General features: G+C 40.0%; 1 protein-coding gene across 1 annotated transcript in view; it reads left to right on the forward strand.

Moving 5' to 3' along the window:
• Nucleotides 1-20,060, forward strand: part of C15H2orf88 (chromosome 15 C2orf88 homolog) — a 165,832-nt gene that overhangs the window by 21,891 nt on the left and 123,881 nt on the right. The window contains exon 5 of the mRNA XM_021076261.1: nucleotides 4,807-4,876. The gene's annotated coding sequence lies outside the window, so the exon portion shown is untranslated. The remainder of the gene's footprint in view (nucleotides 1-4,806; nucleotides 4,877-20,060) is intronic.

The following is a 20,060-nucleotide window of genomic DNA, read 5'->3' on the forward strand; positions in this document are numbered from 1 at the left end:
CAAGGGCAGGGATCAAACCCGCAACCTCAGGGTTCCTAGTCGGATTCGTTAACCACTGCGCCACGACGGGAATTCCAGAATAGCTAGGTAACTTTTGATAAGGAAGAGAGATTAGAGGGGACTAGCATTAGTGGATATGAAAACATTTTAAGGACCAGTAATTTAAAATAGCATGGTATTGATAGAATAATAAAAAAAAAGTGAAACAGAAAAGAGTGAAACGTAGACACAAGCATGTAAGAAAACTACATAAGTGATTAAAGTGTCTTTTTAAGTTAAGCCATTAAATAAATGGATTATATGTTGGTATTAGGACAGATATAGCCACATAGACCCCTGGCCACTAGACTGTAACCTCTGTGAAGACAAGGACAATTTCATATTCATCAACTATTTAAATCTCAGAAATGAAACTTGAAAAGTATGATAAGAAAATATGAGTGGTTTTCAAATACCATGATGTACACTTTGGAGTGGGCATCATACATCCTAAGCATGTGTATGTCCATGAATTTGAGGTTTTCTTTGCCATGCTGAAATTTAAAATTAATGAGACACATTTTTCAATCAGTTCTATTGTAGCTTGATAAATGCGGCCAGATAAAAATTTTTAATTTCAGCATGGCAAAGAAAACATCAAAGTCAAGTACAATATAAACTATTTTCTAATTTTTCTTATTTCTTTGACCTGTTGATTATTTAGTACATTGCTTAGTTTCCAATATTCGGAGGTTTTCTAGATTTTTTTGATACTGATTTCTAGTTTAATATTGTTCTAATCAGAAAACATACTCTGTATGATTTCTATGCCTTTATATTCATTGTAGCTGGTTTTATGGCCTGGCAGATAATATATCTGGGTGAATGTTACAGGAGCATTTGAAAATAACATGTATTCTGTTGTTGAATGTATGATTCAAGATGTCAGTTAAATGGAGTAGGGTTAAGTTATAGATCTCCTTACTGTCTACCTCTTCTGTCAATTACTAGGAGAGGAGTGTTGAAGCCTCCAACTATAATGATGGTTTGACTATCTCTATTTTTAGTTCTGTCAGATTTTGCTTCATGTATTTTGAAGCTTTGAAGTTGGATGCATATATATCTACAATTGTTATGCTTTTGTAATTAATTAAATTGACTTTTCTGTGGTTATGCAATGTCCCTCTTTATCTCTGGTAATATTACCTGTCCTTAACTTGTCATTATTTTTGGCTTTTCTGGATTTGGGGGGTTTATAGTTTTCATCAATTTTGGAAAAAAATGTAAGCATTATTTATTCAAATATTTTTTCTTCCTCATTCCTTTCTGAGACTATAATTGTGCATATATTAATAAGACAATTTGATGTTGTCCCACAGGTCACAGAGCCTCCATTAATATTATTTTTTACTCTTTTTTCCCTCTGTGTGCTTCTGTTTTGACAGCTATTTGCTTTTTATTTCTGGTTTATTGATTTTTTTTCTGCAGTGTCTAATCAGATATTATCGCAAATGAAAATTTCATTTCAGATATTGTATTTCATCCCTGGAAAATCCATTTGGTTCTTTTTATGTCTTCCATTTCTTTCCTTATTATGTTCATGTTTTCTTTTAAAGTTTTCTGCATATTTATAATGATTTTTAAAATCCTTGTCTGCAGATTCCATCATCAATGTCTATTTTGTATGTCTATATTGACTGTTTTATCCTGATTATGAGTCATATTTTCTTGCTCATTTATTTGTCTGCTAATTTTTTATTGAGTGTAGGGAATTGTAATTGTAAATGTTATGCTGTAGAGTGTCTAAATTGCATTGTCTTCCTTTAACATTTGTTGAAGTTGGTTTAGATAAGGAGATAAGTTATTTGTAGATCAGCTTGATGTTTTTGAGGCTGACTTTCAAATTTGCTAGGTTGGGTCTACAGCGGCTTTTACTTCAGGACTAGTTTAAGATAAATATGAACATATGATCTTTCTGAGGTCATTTAAAGCCCTGGATACTCAACAGATCTTTTACTCTGGCTGGTTAGAACTTGAAGCCCTTTGTGACTTTGACAAAGTATTCAACTTACAATTCTCCAGTGTTCTTTGCCTGTTCCATAAAGTTTCACCCTATCCATTTGCAGCCGTATTTCAGATTCAAGGGAACCCTGTGCAGATTTTTGGAGTCTTTCTTTGAATAGATTCCTCCTCTCTTGCACCCTGTCCCACAGTATCCAGTGTTCCTAACCTCCCCAATTTCTGATCTCTGTTCTCTCAACTTAGCAAGATTATTGTACTCTGCTTGTCTTTCCCTTCTCTGCAGTGTGATCCAAGTTGTGCCTCCAGGGCAATTCTTTTTTTCTTTTTCTTTTCTTTTTTTTTTTTTTTTTAATGCTGCACCTGCAGCACCTGGAAGTTCCCAGGCTGGGGGTCAAATCAAAGTTGTAGCTGCAGGCTTATGCCACAGCCACAGCAACTCTGGATCCAAGCTGCATCTGTAACCTATGTCACACCTTGCAGCAACGCTGGGTCCTTAGCCCACTGAGTGAAGCCAGGGATTGAACCCACATCCTCACAGACACTGTGTCTGATTCTTAACCCACTGAGCTACAATGAGAACTTCATCCAGGGCAATTCTATGGATCATTCATTAGTTTCCTTTCTCTTAGGGATCACAGCCTTATGCTGTCTGTGTCCAGTTTCTGAAAGACTTGTTTTGTATATTTTATCCTGCTTTCTAATTGTTTATAGCAGGAAGGCAGGTACAGTACCAGGTAATCAAATGTGGTCTGAGGTAGAACTCTCTTTGGAAGACAAACATTACAAAGGGAGGAAAGTGATATTGTGGTGCAGCAGAAACAAATCCGACTAGTAACTATGAGGTTGTGGGTTCAATCCCTGGCTTCACTCAGTGGGTTAAGGATCCAGTGTTGCCATGAGCTGTGGTGTAGGTTACAGACATGGCTCAGATTCTGCATTGCTGTGGCTATGGTGTAGGCTGGCAGCTGTAGCTCTGATTAGACCCCTAGTCTGGGAACTTCCATATGCCGTGGTATGGCCCTAAAAAAAAAAAAGGAAAAAAAAAGAGAGGAAAATGAAATGCTTATGACAGGAAAAAGGCTAAATTTATCTTATGTTCATCCAGAACCCCTAAGAATAAGAAAAAAGTTAACTCAGTAGAAAAATAGCAAAAAAGGACACAAATTTCCAATAAACCTATGAAAAGATGTTCAACCTCACTAAGGTTAACATTAAAATATGCTGAAAAGTTGAAATACCATTTCTCATTCAAGCATTATAATAAGCATTGGAAAATAATTTCCTATTTCCTTCTTGGTAAGAGTGTAAATTTAAATTTTTATCCACGTTGTAGAGCATTTTGGCGTTCTCCTTCAGAATTTTAAATATGCCATTCCCTTTGACCCAGCAATTCTATTTCCTAGGATTTTCCCCTCAGATCAACTTGCACAAACTCTCAAAAATTTATAGAGTTGATAATGCTGAAAAGTTGAAAATACCTTACATGTCCATCAATTAGAAATAAATTATAGTATCTCCAGACAAATCTATATGTGTATACTGACTTAGATGAATATAATATACTAAGTAGAAAAAGCAAATTAGTATCAGAACAGATTTTATAACTGTGAAAAAAGAAAAGTTATATTTATTATATGTATGTTTTCTCTGTAGATATTTCATTCAGTCCTTCTGACTTTAATATTAAGTATTTGCTGATATTTACTCCAGCTCATATTCAGCAGTCTATGTTATATCCCTTTTGGATAGTTAATAAGAATTTCCAGTTTACCATGGCCATAAGAGAACTTTAATTTACCAATCCTCTCTTCCCTACCCAGTCTTCTCCATTTTATTACATGGCACCATCATTCAACCACTTGCTTATATCAAACATTTGGGAGTTGAGGAATTTGTCTTTTTTTTTTTTTTTTTTTTTTGTCGTTTTAGGGCCTCACCTGCAGCATATGGAGGTTCCCAGGCTAGGGGTCCAATCAGAACTGTAGCCGCTGGCCACAGCCACAGCAATACCACACCCAAGCCACGTCTGCAACCTACGCCACAGCTCACAGCAAGGCCGGATCCTTAATCCGTGAGCAAGGCCAGGGATCAAACCTGTGTCCTCATGGATGCTAGACAGATTCACTTCCACTGAACCATGGCGGGAATTCTGAGGAATTTTTCTTGATAAGCTCCACAGTGTTCAGTGGGAATAAAGGAGTCAGAAAGCTGGAGGGTTACAAGGATATTTCCTGGTTATGGGATATTAAAATAGCATCCACTTTCTTTTTAGCTGGCAATAAATTAGCCACTATATCATGCACTTCATGTATATTATTTCATTCAATCCTCATGAAATCAATAAGGCAAGTGTTATTTCTCCATTTTATTATTAGTGTTTAAGATTTCAGGTGAAAGGAGTTCCTGTCGTGGCGCAGTGGTTAACGAACCCGAGTAGGAACCATGAGGTTGCGGGTTCGATCCCTGCCCTTGCTCAGTGGGTCAAGGATCCAGCATTGCTGTGAGCTGTGGTGTAGGTTGCAGACGCGGCTTGGATCCCGCATTGCTGTGGCTCTGGTGTAGGCCAGCGGCTACAGCTCCGATTAGACCCCTAGCCTGGGAACTTCCATATGCCATGGGAGCGGCCCTAGAAAAGGCAAAAAAGACAAAATAAATAAATAAATAAATAATAAAGTAAAAGGAAACAGGCAAAATTTATTTAAAAAAAAAGATTTCAGGTGATAATGCTTTAGTGGAAAATGAGGGATGTGTATGTGTATGTGTGTCTATGTGTAATCTTCTCACATTTCTCTTTCTTTGTTGCAGTGCATAGATCCTGCCAGAAGACGGCTGCCAGGTACTATAGATATCCTGAGAGCAATAATTTGGTCCCAAGGTAGGTGTCAGTGGAAGCATGTCAGGCACTTCCAGTGAGGTGTTGATTCCCACAGCTGGTATGTGCAGAAAGGCCTCAGATCCCACTCTTCACTAGTTCAAATTCTATAGTACAGAATTCGTTCTTCCTCAATTTTATCAAAGTTGTCCTTCTTCCTCAGTTACATAAAAATATCAGCTGCTTCTGTGTGTAGAAGGATGTCATTTTTAAAATAAATGCACTTTTCAGTGTGACATTATTTAGCAGAATTGCGAGCAAGTTTAGAAAATTAATTTCATGAGAAGCTAGGTACTAGTAACAAAAAAAGTAATAAAGACGTGATGCCCCTGATGACCTCACATTCCAGTGGGGGAGACAGACTTGTAAACAGATATGTTAAAGTAGAAGGTGGTAAGTGCTCCTCTGAAGATTGAGCAAAGCTCTGTCAGGGCAAAAGCACAGGGGACTCTGCCTCAGGGAGTCAAGAAGGTTTAACAGAATAGGTGACATTTGAGCTAGATCTTGAAGGATGGGCAAGCGTTTGCCAGATGAATGAGATGATCTCTATATAAAGTGCCTAGTACAGGGCCAGGTAGTTGGTAAGACCCAATAAATGTTAACATCTAGTTCCAGTCGAAAAAGTGTTCCAGGCAGAGGACACAGGTCAGTTCAATTCAAGGAACACTTATTGAGTACCTTGTTTAGATCAGGCCCCATTCCAGATTTCTTAGCCCTTTGTGCCAGGCACATCCTGTGAAGACAGATAATTACACAAGGGTCTGGTGTGAGCCATGTCCAGATCTACTATTTATAGAGTTTGCTCTCAAGATGGAGCAGGGATGTTTGTTTTAACACTGCTGACACATTCCATCTTGATTGCAACCCCCTACAGCACGGAGACAGAAACAGCTAAAGGCTGTTCTAGACTCAATTTTATGAAGGCAGTGGTGACAGTCTAGCCTGGATTCCCCCTGTGTTTTGGGCCACTTTGATCTGCACTTGGGTCAGGTCTGGAACAGCATGGTTGGAAGAGTCCAGATGCCAGAGTTTCTGTCCCAGCTCATTGACCCAGAGGTCAGTAAGCCCCTTTATCATACTTAATCATTAAATCTTTTTTTTCAGATCATAAAATCTTTTTTTTTTTCTTTTTAGGGTCATACTCACGGCATATGGAAGTTCCCAATCTAGGGATCGAATCGGAGCTAGAGTTGCCAGCCACAGCCACAGCCACAGCAAAGCCAGATCTGAGCTGCATCTGCCACCTACACCACAGTTCACAGCAACACCAGATCCCCAACCCATTAAGCGAGGCTCAGGATCAAACCCACATCCTCATGGATACTAATTGGATTCGTTTCTGCTGCTCCATGATGGGAACTCCCCCAATCATAAAATCTTGATGCTTTATTCTATAGTAAGGTAAGGGATAGTATAGAATAAATAGAATCTGTACTGTTATGTGAATTTCTTCCACTAAACACAGAGCCTATACATTTCCATATCTAAAACAGAACATTTCCAAATGTAAGGAACATTCTATAACTGATTTCAATGGCTGTTTTACTAGCATAACTGGGTTACAAACAATACAAGGAATATGCCAGGTCTTTCACAAACGTTTTATTTATCACAACAATTCTATGAGATGGGAATTATTCTAACTATTATACAAATTAGGAAACTAAGCCACAGCGTATTTAACTTACAAAAGACTAAAAATAGTAACACTGGTATTTGAAATCATGTCTCTCTGACTCCAATCCCACTTTCTTTTCACTATAGCAGTGTCCTATAGTGAAACACAACTCCTACCATTAGTTGTGTTTCTACCACATGTCAGACACAATGTGAAATGCTCAAATACATTCTCTTTAATCTGCATGAATTTTCTTTAATATTATGCTAAGTACCTTGCTAACACAGCCAGCATATTATAGCTCTCAACTTCAAGCCTAGTTCTGAGACTCAAATGCCAGTTGTTCTCAAGTGCACTGGAACCAAATAGAGAATTAAAAAAAAAAAAAAAAAAAAAAAAGCCCTACCCCAAGAGAGTCTAATTTAATCGGTCTGGAGTAGAGCCCAGGTGATTTTTAAAGCTTCCAGGTGGTTTTAATTTGCTGCCTACTTTGAGACCATAGCTCTCAAAAGTGAATAGGAAGCTGGAGGTAAGACACACTTTCACTTATTAGGATAAAAAATTGGTGGAAAATAGCACCTATGGACTATTTCTAAAGTGATTGTAGTTTCCTTGAAAGTACTGAAGAAAGTAGGAAGGAATGTGGGCCGTGGAGTAAGAGAGACCTAACTTTATACCTTAGCTTTGATGCTTTCTTGCTGCTTGTCCTTTGACAAGTTATTTAGCATTTTGTCAAGTATTGGTTCTGAAAGAAATAGAAAGTGTCTTTGAGAAGCAGATTCTATCTTGGAACAAATGGAGTGAAGGCTGCCTCTGGCGGTCTTTATTGGGGGACAGTCTGCACACAGTGCATCGAGAAGGCCCTTTTCTGCCTCCCGTGAGAAGTGACCCTGAGGGAAGATTCCCCGGTAGCCTCAGATGCCAGGGTATGGATGTAAGCTCAGGTGGGAAGGAAAGGGGAAGAATATTTTTAACATGTTATACTGTATCTAAAAAATATTTTACAATAGAAGCAATGGATGGTAATTAGGCTTCCTGGTTATTCACTTAAAGCTTATTTATAATTATGCCAGAAAATATACTACATTTTGTATACAAATAGCACTCTATTTCAGTAACCTTTTGAGGCTGATAGGCTTTGAGGAAATAGTGTGGACATGTAACCATCATTTATAACATTGTTTTTATGAGAAATATGGGGTCACTACTTGGAAATCCAAGAAACTGCTTCTTTCCTCTCTAACTCAACAAATATAGTGCCCACCAGTCATTTAGTGCAGAGAGAAAGAGGCAGCTTAAAGAATGCTGTTTGCTCTCTGGAGTTTAGCAGAACTCTTTTAGCTACTGATGATAAGATCACAACATGCTTGAGGTCAGGGCCCATTTCTTTCCTTCGTTTGTATGCTCTTTCCTCTCAAGCAACCAAGCATATAATATGAGCATATAGTGGACATTAATATATACATAGATTAGATTTGAAATCAGTAGTGATCTCATTGTTGGTAGAAGATAGGATACTGGTAGTCCATGACTGTGCAATGCTCCTCAAATGATCACATTATTTCCTGAAATCAGATGCCTTTCAATGACAAGAATTTAGGAGACTTAGTAGCTGTTACAGTAAAATGTCATGGTGGAAATTATAAGGGCTGTGAGGGTGGTTCTGATGGCACTAGAAAGCTTACCTAAAGAAAGCGACAAACTCGGATATTTACATTTTTAACTTGGGACACTGTCAGAGAATCAGAAAGCTTCCTTGGCTACCTAAATATGTCTTATTTCTTGTACCATTGGGGCTGAGGTACCCAAAAAAACAAACCTAAGTTTGACTCTGCAGCTTTATGTATTACAAGGCATGCTTTCTAGGCATTGATAAGAAGAGTGGGAGCCTGAAACTGAAAATACTTGGATAGGTTCTCATGAATATAGCTACCTTGAACCCCCAAATACCACTGATCCTTAGTCATTAGTGGAAGAAGCAACCCGCCCTCTATTGATAATCATAGTCTCTCTCTACCTGATAATCTGTTTTAGTATAACCTGAGGTATTTGATTTGTCAGAAGATAAGGAATATCTTCAAGGTCAAATCCACTACTTCTCTTTGCTTCCAGACCCAGGCCTATTCCATAATTTGATTCAGATCCTGAAAGACCTCAGGGAAGAGAAGGAAAAAAAAAAAAACTGGAAGATATGCACAATGGTTTCTACACAGTTTATGGGGCATAGTTGGTATTTGCAACTCCTTCTTCCACTATTTTTCCCCTCTTCCTTTTGTCTTCAGATAATACTTTAGCTAGTCATGATTATTTATCAGTTAGGATGACCTAAAGTTTCATCTCTGAAAAAGCTGAACCATTAGTGGTTCTTGCTTGACTTGGGTTGCTTTCATCCTCCAGTAGATTTTACTATGGATGTGAGAGTACTAAGAAAAACCCTGGGCTTCCAGACATAGTCCTCCATCCCTTTGCTGTGTAGTACTAACCTAATTTTATAACTAGGATCAATTGCCTGAGCCAATACAGTAATCCCCTTCTTTGCTTGCTGGTTTGGTGGCATGAAGAATTCAAGTGGCTGATGTGGTAGCCTCAGCTCCCATTCAGTGGAACCTTTCTGGTGTTTCCTAGAGGAAATATTCCTCCTTTGGAAACTATGAGCATAACATTGTGGGGATGGAGATAAAAGTTATGTGAGTAGGTCATTAGCAACTATAATGAAGGGGCCACCCCTCTTTGTAATTCTGTATTATAAGTATTCTGGTTATGGGAGAAATGGCATCATCTATTGGTTGCTGGCTCAGAGAACTTGTGGGCCAACTCCTCAGTCCCACAGGAAGCAAATAAATGAGTTATCAATAGATCATTCCATCATTCTATCAAGCCACCTTTTTCCTGTGGACATGAAACCATGTCTTCAATTCTTATTCTTATTAATGGAGTTCCTTAGTCAAAAGAAATATTTTATGCGAGTCCAGGAGAGTAAACAAAGAAGCCTCTTAGTTCTTGGATAGTGGCGCTAAGCAGAAACATTATAGGCAAAGAAGGCAAATTCAAATCCAGATTAAGTATCTTTCCTCCATGATGACAGAAGTTCAGTGTAATCCATCTGCCTTTAGGTGACTGACAAGTCCTGGAATTGATGCCATTTTAGGAGCTCAGTGTGGATTTCTGATGTTGATGACATAGACACTCATCAGTGCAAGAAACCAGGTCAGCCTCGGTGAATGGAAGCCTATGTTCTTTAGCCCGTGTTCTTGCCAGGTCCATTGTCAAGAACCAGGGTAGCTGGGGAAGACAGCTAACTGACATCCATAAGATTGTCACACTGTTTACTTGATTTTGAGAATCTTTTTCAATGGATTTTTTTTTTTTGTATGCTTTCACATAGGACACAAATATCCTCACTCTGCCCACTCTGAAAGGCCCATCCTTTAAACCTATCTCCTAATCCTGTTTCTTCAAGCCGCTGACTCCTTGGCCAAATAGCACTCACCCATGAATCGATAGAGATCTCTACTTCTGTCTATCTCTCTAGCAAGCCAAGTGGACAGTCAGGTTTTAATATTTAAGTTATGAAGCATTCTACCCTGAGGTCTCGCCACCTTTCTCAGGGCAGCCTCAAGCGCAGGCTGTAGTGTGAAAACAATAAACCTTTATAACCTTTCTAGTCTGAATGGGACAAACTTCTATCTTATTCTCATTCCCCCTTTCCTTCCTTCTCTGGGGTTCCTAGCATCATCTTTTCTATAAAGGAGAAAAAGAATTTTTTAAACCTTTTATAGCTTAAGTTTTCCCTATGCAAAAGATTCTACAAGCAAAAATAGAAATAGTCTGGCTACCTGCTTGACTCGTTGAAGAGGAAGAAAATTACAAAGCAAATAATAAAAATAGTATCTCAGAAACTATCCTACGCATCTTTCTATTTTTTGAAGTTCTTTCTAATAGTTCATCTTATTTGAACCTAACTGAAACACTGTGAAGTTAATATAGCCAGTATTGTGCTCATTTAAAGATCACGAAACTGAATATATATTCTAGGAATATAAGCAGGAACCAGAACCTTGCCCTCTGGTACAGTGGCAGGAGAATGAATGCACTAACCTATGGTCATGATATGTCTTGGGGACTCTGATTTATGTAGTGGAGAGAGATGGTGATTGATGGAAGAATGGTGAAGAAGCAGAGCACTCAGGAACAGATGACCCCGAGGCACTGAGCCGAGGGTAAGAGTAGGAGGCAGGCTTTCCAGAAAATTCCAATATAAGAACCATTCCCATATGTGTCATTTCTTTTTTCTTTCTTTTTCTTTGTCTTTTTAGGGCCACACTCGCAGCATATGGAGGTTCCCAGGCTAGGGGATGAATTGGAGCTGCAGCCTGCCGGCCTATGCCAGAGCCATAGAAACGCGGGATCCGAGCCACTTCTGCAAACTACACCATAGCTCACAGCAATGCTGGACCCTTAACCCACCGAGCAAGGTCAAGTATGGAACCTATGTCCTCATGGATGCTGGTTGGGTTCATTAACCGCTGAGCCATGATGGGAACTCCTGTCATTTCATTTTTGTCCTTTTTCTTAGTGCAACATCAAAAGATTTTTACAGGTGAACAATGGGGAAGGACATAAAAAGCATACTCAAGCCCAAAGAAATATTTCAAAAGGATCAAAACAGCAAGATGAGGAACATAAGTAACCTAATGAATAACTGAACATTCCAAAAATAAATCTGGTTCTGATAAGATATTGTATTAGCTCATAAAGACCAAAGAGGAAAGAAAAAAATGTCCTGTTAGTGTGGATTATAAATCTCTTTTCAGCAAAATTGAGTCCTAGGAATTCCTGTCATAGCTCAGTGGTTAACGAATCTGACTAGGAACCATGATGTTGCGGGTTCGATCCCTGGCCTTGCTCACTGTGTTAAGGATCTGGCGTTGCCATGAGCTGTGATGTAGGTTGCAGACGCGGCTCAGATCCCGAGTTGCTGTGGCTCTGGCGTAGGCCAGCAGCTACAGCTCCGATTAGACCCCTAGCCTGGGAACCTCCATATGCTGTGGGAGTGGCTCAAGAAAAGGCAAAAAGACAAAAAAAAAAAAAAAAAAAAAATTGAGTCGTAGTTAACCAAATCAAGTGAATAGTTTATTTTAAAATCAGTTTAAATTTCTGAAGTATTTCTTGGCCTCCTCGTTTTGTGTGTCGTAGATACTTTTATTTGTTGTGACAGAAATCTTCACCTGTATAAACAGGCCCAAGAACTGGGCAGATGTCTTTATTTCCTGGTAATCCCAGGTCTGTGACCTAAAGCAAGTCATTTAAACTCAGTGGGCTAAAGGCCTTTTGCATCACTTATGAAATAGAGAGAGAATGCTAAATGCACTCTAAGCCTTCTCCCAAATTTCAAACTCAGTTATTCTGTGAAAAATTGTTATTATATTTACACAGGTCCAGACTTAGGTTCTTGCATTTAGAGTTAAAAAGATAGGGTCCAGCAGAGGTCACTATAGTCCCACGGAGCCCTCAGTCTGCCTCTCAGGAAGCTGACTTTGGACATCACATCTGTCCTTTGTCTTGATTTACTGTCTGAGACCACATAGACCCTCTACGCACACAGGTGTTTTCTAAATTGACCTTCGGATGTACTCAGAAAACCCACTTCAAGTGTTTTCTTGTTCTATTCCTTTCCTTTATTTTATTTATATTTTCCTGTCACAAGAGATCATTTGCCTCCATTGACTTGGAGGTGCTTCCAGAGAATTTATTTTATTTTAATTAGCTATGTTAGATTTTTCACCTTTTAAAATTGTGTTGAATCTAAAATAGTGTATATTTATTTAAATATGAGATTATATTAAAACAGAACACACAAAAGTCAATCCTTTATTTATTTATTTATTTATTTATTTATTTATTTATTTTGAGATTATGAGCAGGTTTTATTCAATGAGCACCAAGATCATTTTCCGAGACTTCAGAATTTGCTTTGTTCTCTTTTGCTTATCTGAATTGATTATTAGGTGAAAGTTAATTTTTTTTAATATTTCTTTTTATTTTCCCACTGTACAGCAAGGGGGTCAGGTTATCCTTACATGTATACATTACAATTACATTTTTTCCCCCACCCTTTCTTCCGTTGCAACATGAGTATCTAGACATAGTTCTCAATGCTATTCAGCAGGATCTCCTTGTAAATCTATTCTAAGTTGTGTCTGATAAACCCAAGCTCCCAATCCCTCCCACTCCCTCCCCCTCCCATCAGGCAGCCACAAGTCTTTTCTCCAAGTCCATGCTTTTCTTTTCCGAGGAGATGTTCATTTGTGCTGGGTATTAGATTCCAGTTATAAGTGATATCATATGGTATTTGTCTTTGTCTTTCTGGCTCATTTCACTCAGGATGAGATTCTCTAGTTCCATCCATGTTGCTGCAGATAGCATTATGGCATTCTTTTTTATGGCTGAGTAGTAGTCCATTGTGTATATATACCACCTCTTCCGAATCCAACCATCTGTCGATGGACATTTGGGTTGTTTCCATGTCCTGGCTATTGTGAATAGGGCTGCAATGAACATGTGGGTGCACGTGTCTCTTTTAAGTAGAGTTTTGTCCGGATAGATGCCCAAGAGTGGGATTGCGGGGTCATATGGAAGTTCTATGTATAGATTTCTAAGGTATCTCCAAACGGTTCTCCATAGTGGCTGTACCAGTTTACATTCCCACCAACAGTGCAGGAGGGTTCCCTTTTCTCCACAGCCCCTCCAGCACTTGTTATTTGTGGATTTATGAATGATGGCCATTCTGACTGGTGTGAGGTGGTATCTCATGGTAGTTTTGATTTGCATTTCTCTTATAATCAGCGATGTTGAGCATTTTTTCATGTGTTTGTTGGCCATCTGTATATCTTCTTTGGAGAAATGTCTATTCAGGTCTTTTGCCCATTTTTCCATTGCTTGATTGGTTTTTTTGCTGTTGGGTTGTATAAGTTGTTTATATGTTCTAGAGATTAAGCCCTTGTCGGTTGCATCATTTGAAACTATTTTCTCCCATTCTGTAAGTTGTCCTTTTTGTTTTCTTTTGGGTTTCCTTTGCTGTGCAAAAGCTTTTCAGTTTGATGAGGTCCCATGGGTTTATTTTTGCTCTAGTTTCTATTGCTTTGGGAGACTGACCTGAGAAAATATTCATAATGTTGATGTCAGAGAGTGTTTTGCCTATGTTCTCTTCTAGGAGTTTGATGGTGTCCTGTCTTATGTTTAAGTCTTTCAGCCATTTTGAGTTTATTTTCGTGCATGGTGTGAGGGTGTGTTCTAGTTTCATTGCTTTGCATGCAGCTGTCCAGGTTTCCCAGCAATGCTTGCTGAATAGACTTTCTTTTTCCCATTTGATGTTCTTGCCTCCTTGTCAAAGATTAATTGACCATAGGTGTCTGGGTTTATTTCCGGGTTCTCTATTCTGTTCCATTGGTCTGTCTGTCTGTTTTGGTACCAATAGCACACTGTTTTGATGACTGTGGCTTTGTAGTATTTCTTGAAGTCTGGGAGAGTTATGCCTCCTGCTTGGTTTTTGTTTCTCAGGATTGCTTTGGCGATTCTGGGTCTTTTGTGGTTCCATATAAATGTTTGGATTGTTTGTTCTGGTTCTGTGAAAAATGTCATGGGTAATTGGATAGGGATTGCATTGAATCTGTAGATTGCTTTGGGTAGTATGGCCATGTTTACAATATTGATTTTCCCAATCCAGGAACATGGAATATCTTTCCATTTCTTTACATCTTCTTTGATTTCTTTGATTAAAGTTTTGTAGTTCTCGGCATATAGGTCCTTTACCTCCTTGGTCAGGTGTATTTCGAGGTATTTGATTTTGTGAGGTGCAATTTTAAAAGGTTCATATTTTTGTATGGATTCTTATTATTTTAGGTTAGAATTTAACTTTTTTTTGGGTCTTTTTAGGGCTGCACCCCTGGCAGCATATAGAGGTTCCCAGGTCAAATTGGAGCTGTAGCTGCCGACCTATACAACAGCCACAGCAATGCAGTATCCAAGCCCCATTGCAACCTACACCACCACTCATGGCAACGCTGGATCCTTAACCCACTGATTGAGGTCAGGGATCGAACCCACATCTTCATGGATACTAGTTTGGTTTGTTAACCACTGAGCCACAATAGGAACTCCTAACAACTTTTTAACCATCTTTTGCCCTGAAACACATATCTGTACTACCTATCTATTTCTACCTATGGTTTGAGGTTTCTATAGATGTGTGGCCCAGAAGAGCATCACTATTATGAATAGAGATGTTGTTATAGTCTTAAAAGCAAAAAATTGAAAACACAGCATTTGTAATATTTTCCTTTGCTTCTTCTTTTAGCAATAAGCCCAATGTAAGTGAAATTCTATTCACAAAAGTTAGAATTAGACAACAGAACTCTGGTTTTAATAGCCAGTCCTTTCTTCTGATCCAGTACAACACTATCCCTAGAATAAGGAGGTAACAATTTTCATAGATCGGATGGACAAGGATTTCTTTAAAGGTTATTACTCTGGGGTGGAAAGGACTTGAGGAAATAGGTGCTTTTGAGTACTTCTCCTCGATACCCAAATCAATACATTTTTCTAAAGAATAATTGAGAAAAATGATTCAAATTCTTAAAGTAAATTTATTAAAAATGCATATATGTGTGTAGTTCCCATTATGGCTCAGCAGAAATGAATCTGACTAGCATCCATGAGGATGCAGGTTTGATCCCTGGCCCCCCTCAGTGGGTTAAGGATCTGGAGTTGCCGCGAGCTGTGGTGTAGGTCGCAGGTGTGGCTCGGATCTGGCATTGCTGTGGCTGTGGTGAGGGCTGGCGGCTACAGCTCTGATTCAACCCCTAGACTGGAAACCTCGATATGCCCTGAGTGTGGCCCTAAAAAAGACAACAACAAAAATACATATATGTGGATTAACAAAAAGATTTACAATCAGATTTGTTTTGAAGTGTTATTATGACAGAATTTTGAAAGAACCTAAATGTCCTACAGTAAATTACTAATAAATTGTCAAATGCTAGCATCACATAATATGTATAATAATAATATGTAAAAAATATTTAATGATGGGAAAATATTCACATCGTAGTCAGTTAATTCTAGTTTATTTATTGAGTACATAAACCAATATGTTAAGAGCAATTATTCCTAAAGGAAGGAATTATGAATAGTTTTTAGTTTTATCACTGTACTTTCTATGTTTTATAAGTTTTCTGTGATGAACATGTATTAATTTATAATCATATTCTGTCAGGTATTAAAAACTATTTTTAAAATTCAGAATTTTAAGCATATTTATGTTTATGAAATGTGTTTATAAACACATAAGCTATAAAATAAATTATGAAAATGAATTTATGGATTATATTTATATTTGCATTTATTCTTAGAATCATGAAACTTCATAGTTGAAAGGGATCACAGTGATAGCCTGGTACAAACAACATTTGGCCTCTAGAATTTTAAGAGAGATAATCTACATCATTGATAAGGCTTTTGTAATCACTAATATAAGTTACGACCTCTTTGGTCCTTAAAATCATTTCATTTAGGCCATTTGTGATTTTTTTAAATAAAAGAAGGTAGAATCTACTAGTTGGATAAAAATAAATTATCTTTTACTTTAAGAGACAGAGAAAGCAATTTCTTACCTTTGATAGTAGGTCACTGGGGACATATTTCAGTACAGCTTTAATAAATTCCTTTGTATTGTTATCAAAATATTGGAGTTCTCTTATGGCACAGCAGGTTAAGGATCTAGCATTGTCACTGTAGCAGCTCCAGTCACTGCTGTGGCATGGGTTTGATCCCTGGCCCAGGAACTTCTATATGCTGTGGGCATGGCCAAAAAAAATCATAGTTTAAGGATTCCTATGAGATAATAGACTCTGAAATAAATTCATATATATCAAATTGAAAATTCTGGTAATAATGGAGTTTTGTCTTTTAGAATTAAACTTAAAATGAATTTTTTTTTTTCTTTTTAGGTTCACACCCATGGTATAAGGAAGTTTCCAAGCTAGAGGTCGAATTGGAGCTGCAGCTGCTGGCCTACCCCACAATCAGAGCAACAGCAACACTAGATCCAAGCCATATCTGCAACCTAACTGCAGCTCACAGAAACGCCAGATCCTTAACCTATTTAGTGAGGCCAGGGATCGAACCAGTGGATATTAGTTGGGTTCGTTACTGCTGAGCCACAACGGGAACTCCCTAAAATGAATTTCTGTTTCTGTTCCTGAATGCAAACGTGTACCACTGAGAGGTTATCTGATTAACATGACATTAAAAGATTTCTTTTGAAACACAATACATGGTTGAACTCATAGGCATTTTCCATTCTTGGAAGTACCAGGCAAAAATTCAGTTCTCAAATTATGTGGGTGGTTCGTCTATTAATGTGGTAGCAACTGTACAGTAAAGATATCTGAGTTTTTCACAAAGGATATAACTTTATTACACAGTTTTATTTTTACCTATGTGCCAGGTACTGTGCCAGATGCTGGGGTACATGCAATAGGGCAGGGTCCCTGACCTTGAGGAGCCTATAGAGCAGAGCATATTCCTAAAAATGAGCGGGCAAGTAGATTGTAGTGAGTTAAGTACTATGCTAAGAGACATGCTAGTGCTAGGAAAGAAGTAGGATGGGACAATGGTAGAAACCTTTTGCAGAGGATCCATTCAGCTCACACATCTTTCCCTGGGAACTACCTTCCACCTTTGCCTCCCAGCCTTGTCTGTACTGTGTATCTCCAACCCCAGCCACTGATGACTGGACAAGAAGTACATATTTGACCCCAACTGGAACTCATCCCAAGGGAAATTTGATCACTTAGCTGTGGCAGTTGAATCCACATGATCCTGTAAAATCAGAATCAGGGTGGTGGTTTGAGGTTATATACAAACAGATAAAAGAAGGCTGCCCTGTAGAAGTCTGGAGAGGAGGGTGGACTCAATCCATTTGGGAAGAATTGCTTCCAAGATGGCTCACTAATGGGGCCGGGGAGTTGGTGCTGGCTGTTGTCAGGAGACCTCAGTTCCCCTCCACAGCACTGCTTAAGGAATGGCAGCTGGCTTCCCCCACAGCGAGCAATCCAAGACATGGGCAGAAGCTATAAGGCTTTCTAAGACTTTGTTGGAGAAATCGCACACACACACCATCACTTTCTCTATGTTTGTCACCAGGCCATTCCTGACTCACTGTGGAAGGATACTATGGAAGCCTTTCCTTATTTATTAATAATTGGAAAGAAACCGAAGCATCTGCCTAGACTGGGACTTTAATAATGTTGGAAATGGTAGCAGCAGCTAGTGCTGTCGCTGAGAGGGGGTAATATCAATCTCTTTCAAGGGCAGGCCAGCATGCATAAGGAGGGAAGTGGGAGATGAGATTAAATGTGCCCACTATATACCTGTTACTGCTTTGGGATAAGCAATGTCATGACAGGGCTGCCATATACATCATGCCAAAGGAACAGAGACATTACTTTTTATGGTATAAGAAATTTCTTTGGAGCCATTGTCAGGTTTTGTATAAGCACATGGAATTTGAGGAGAGGCTTCAGGACAGACTGAGCCCCTCTAGAGTAGTCCTAAATTGAATCATAGTTCTAAGGAGTCATAAGATTTAGGATTTAATACTAAGGACTCAATCCTAAAACTTTGGGCTCTGGAAAGTTCTATGAATCTCTGGGAGTAACACTTTGTTGGCTGCCTGCCTTTTAGCGTCACAGACTCTCCATGATTTATATGTATAGTCATTATGTTTTCAGAACAAAAACATGTGGTATAATTTGACAGTGAACAGTGTACTTGAAATTAGAGCTGTCATTGAAATCCTTACCCTACTCTTTCATATATGAACTGGTCCTTTTATGTATTTAGCAAAATAACCATGGGGAGTATAAGCAATTAATAAAATATGAGAATTCTCAGGGATGGATGTGTTCGGGAGGAGGTGAGTGCATTTTTTTTAGGGGTTCATAATTTTTTTTTAAATATAGGATTGACAAGATGGCGGAGGAGTAGGGGGACACGCTCGCCCTCTCCCACAAACACAACAAAAAAAGCACATCTACAGAATAAATGACTTGCACAGAACAGCAACCAATCGCTGGCAGAGGAACCTAAACCCCAGTAACGGCAAGAAGTTCGTGACATTACTGGGCAGAACGGGAGAAAAGAGGAGAGTGAGAGAAGGTGAATCCGAGCGGGATGGGCGCTCCCGAAAGGGAACTGCGGAGGAAAAAGGGATCCCGCACCCTGGAAAGTCACCTACCGGGGGAAAGATCAGACAAACCGGAGGAATCTCCAGATGCAGAGAAGAGTGTAGCAGTAAGTTGGAGTACGGAAAAGCCGATCAAGAGCCCAATGGACCATCTGAACTACAGGCACAGTCACCAAAAATTGAGACGCCTGGGTGGGGGCTGGGCACCGAATCCTCGGCTCCAGAGGTTAGTCCCCGGGAAAGGGCCGGGGGACGCCTGGGTGGGGGCTGGGCACCGAGACCTCGGCTCCAGAGGTTAGTCCCCGAGAAAGGGCTGGGGGACGCCTGGGTGGGGGCTGGGCACCGAGACCTCGGCTCCAGAGGTTAGTCCCCGAGATCGGGCTGGGGGTGCGGGGCGGAGCGGAAACTGCTTGGGAGGTCTAGAAACCATTTGACAGGGCAGAGACTGCCTGGGAGACTAGAAAACAAAGCTGTTCCAGAGGAAGGAAACAATACTCTAGGGGCGGGGAAGTGGAAAGCCACATCAGAGGGAACCTGGGAGAAGAGCCTGGTCTGCGCCTGTGCTGGGGAGAGGAGAGAAGAAGGGGTGAGTCCCCATAGAATACCCCCCACGCCACAGCAAATTATAGGCCCGCTAGCGAGCAGAAAGCTGTGCTTCCCAGTGCATCCCCTCCCCCCACCCCCGCCACCCACTACGCTCTCACCGGACCTGGGGCTGCCTGCCATCCAGGAGGGCTGGCCTCAACAATTGCCTGAAGCCTACCACCACAGGGGCTGTCCCTGCACAGGCCTGCTTGACCTTTGGAGGGGCTACACTTCCGCAGAGCAACACCAAACACCACCAGCCCCCGAGAAAAGGCCTGCAGCCCAGAAAAGCTAGAACAAGCTTAGCCAGGCTGTGAATAGATCGGCCTAATTCTCGGACGGTTTTTCTGAGTCGGGCTGCCCCGGGGAGGAGCCTCTTCGGTTTCCAGTGGCCCTGCTACCCGCCCAAGCCCCCAGGGGGTGCTGAGACCTAGTGGATCAGCTGCATAGGACTGCCAGCTCCAGGCAGGACCCCCTGCAGCCCAGAAAAGCTGCAACAAGCTCAGCCAGACTGTGAAAAGATCTGCCTACACTCTCAGACTGTCCCTCTGAGTTGGGCTGCCCTAGGGAAGAGCCTCTTAGGTTCTCAGTGACCCAGATAGCTGCTACAGCCCCCAGGGGGTGCTGCACTCCTGAGGAACAGCTGCCCAACACTGCCAACCCCCTGCAAGAACCCCACAGCCTAAAAACACCAGAGCAAGCTCTGCATGACGAAGTGAAATCTGCTACCATCGTGG

This window comes from Sus scrofa, chromosome 15, assembly GCF_000003025.6.
Source record: "Sus scrofa isolate TJ Tabasco breed Duroc chromosome 15, Sscrofa11.1, whole genome shotgun sequence".
In the NCBI taxonomy this organism is placed as follows: Eukaryota; Metazoa; Chordata; class Mammalia; order Artiodactyla; family Suidae; genus Sus; species Sus scrofa.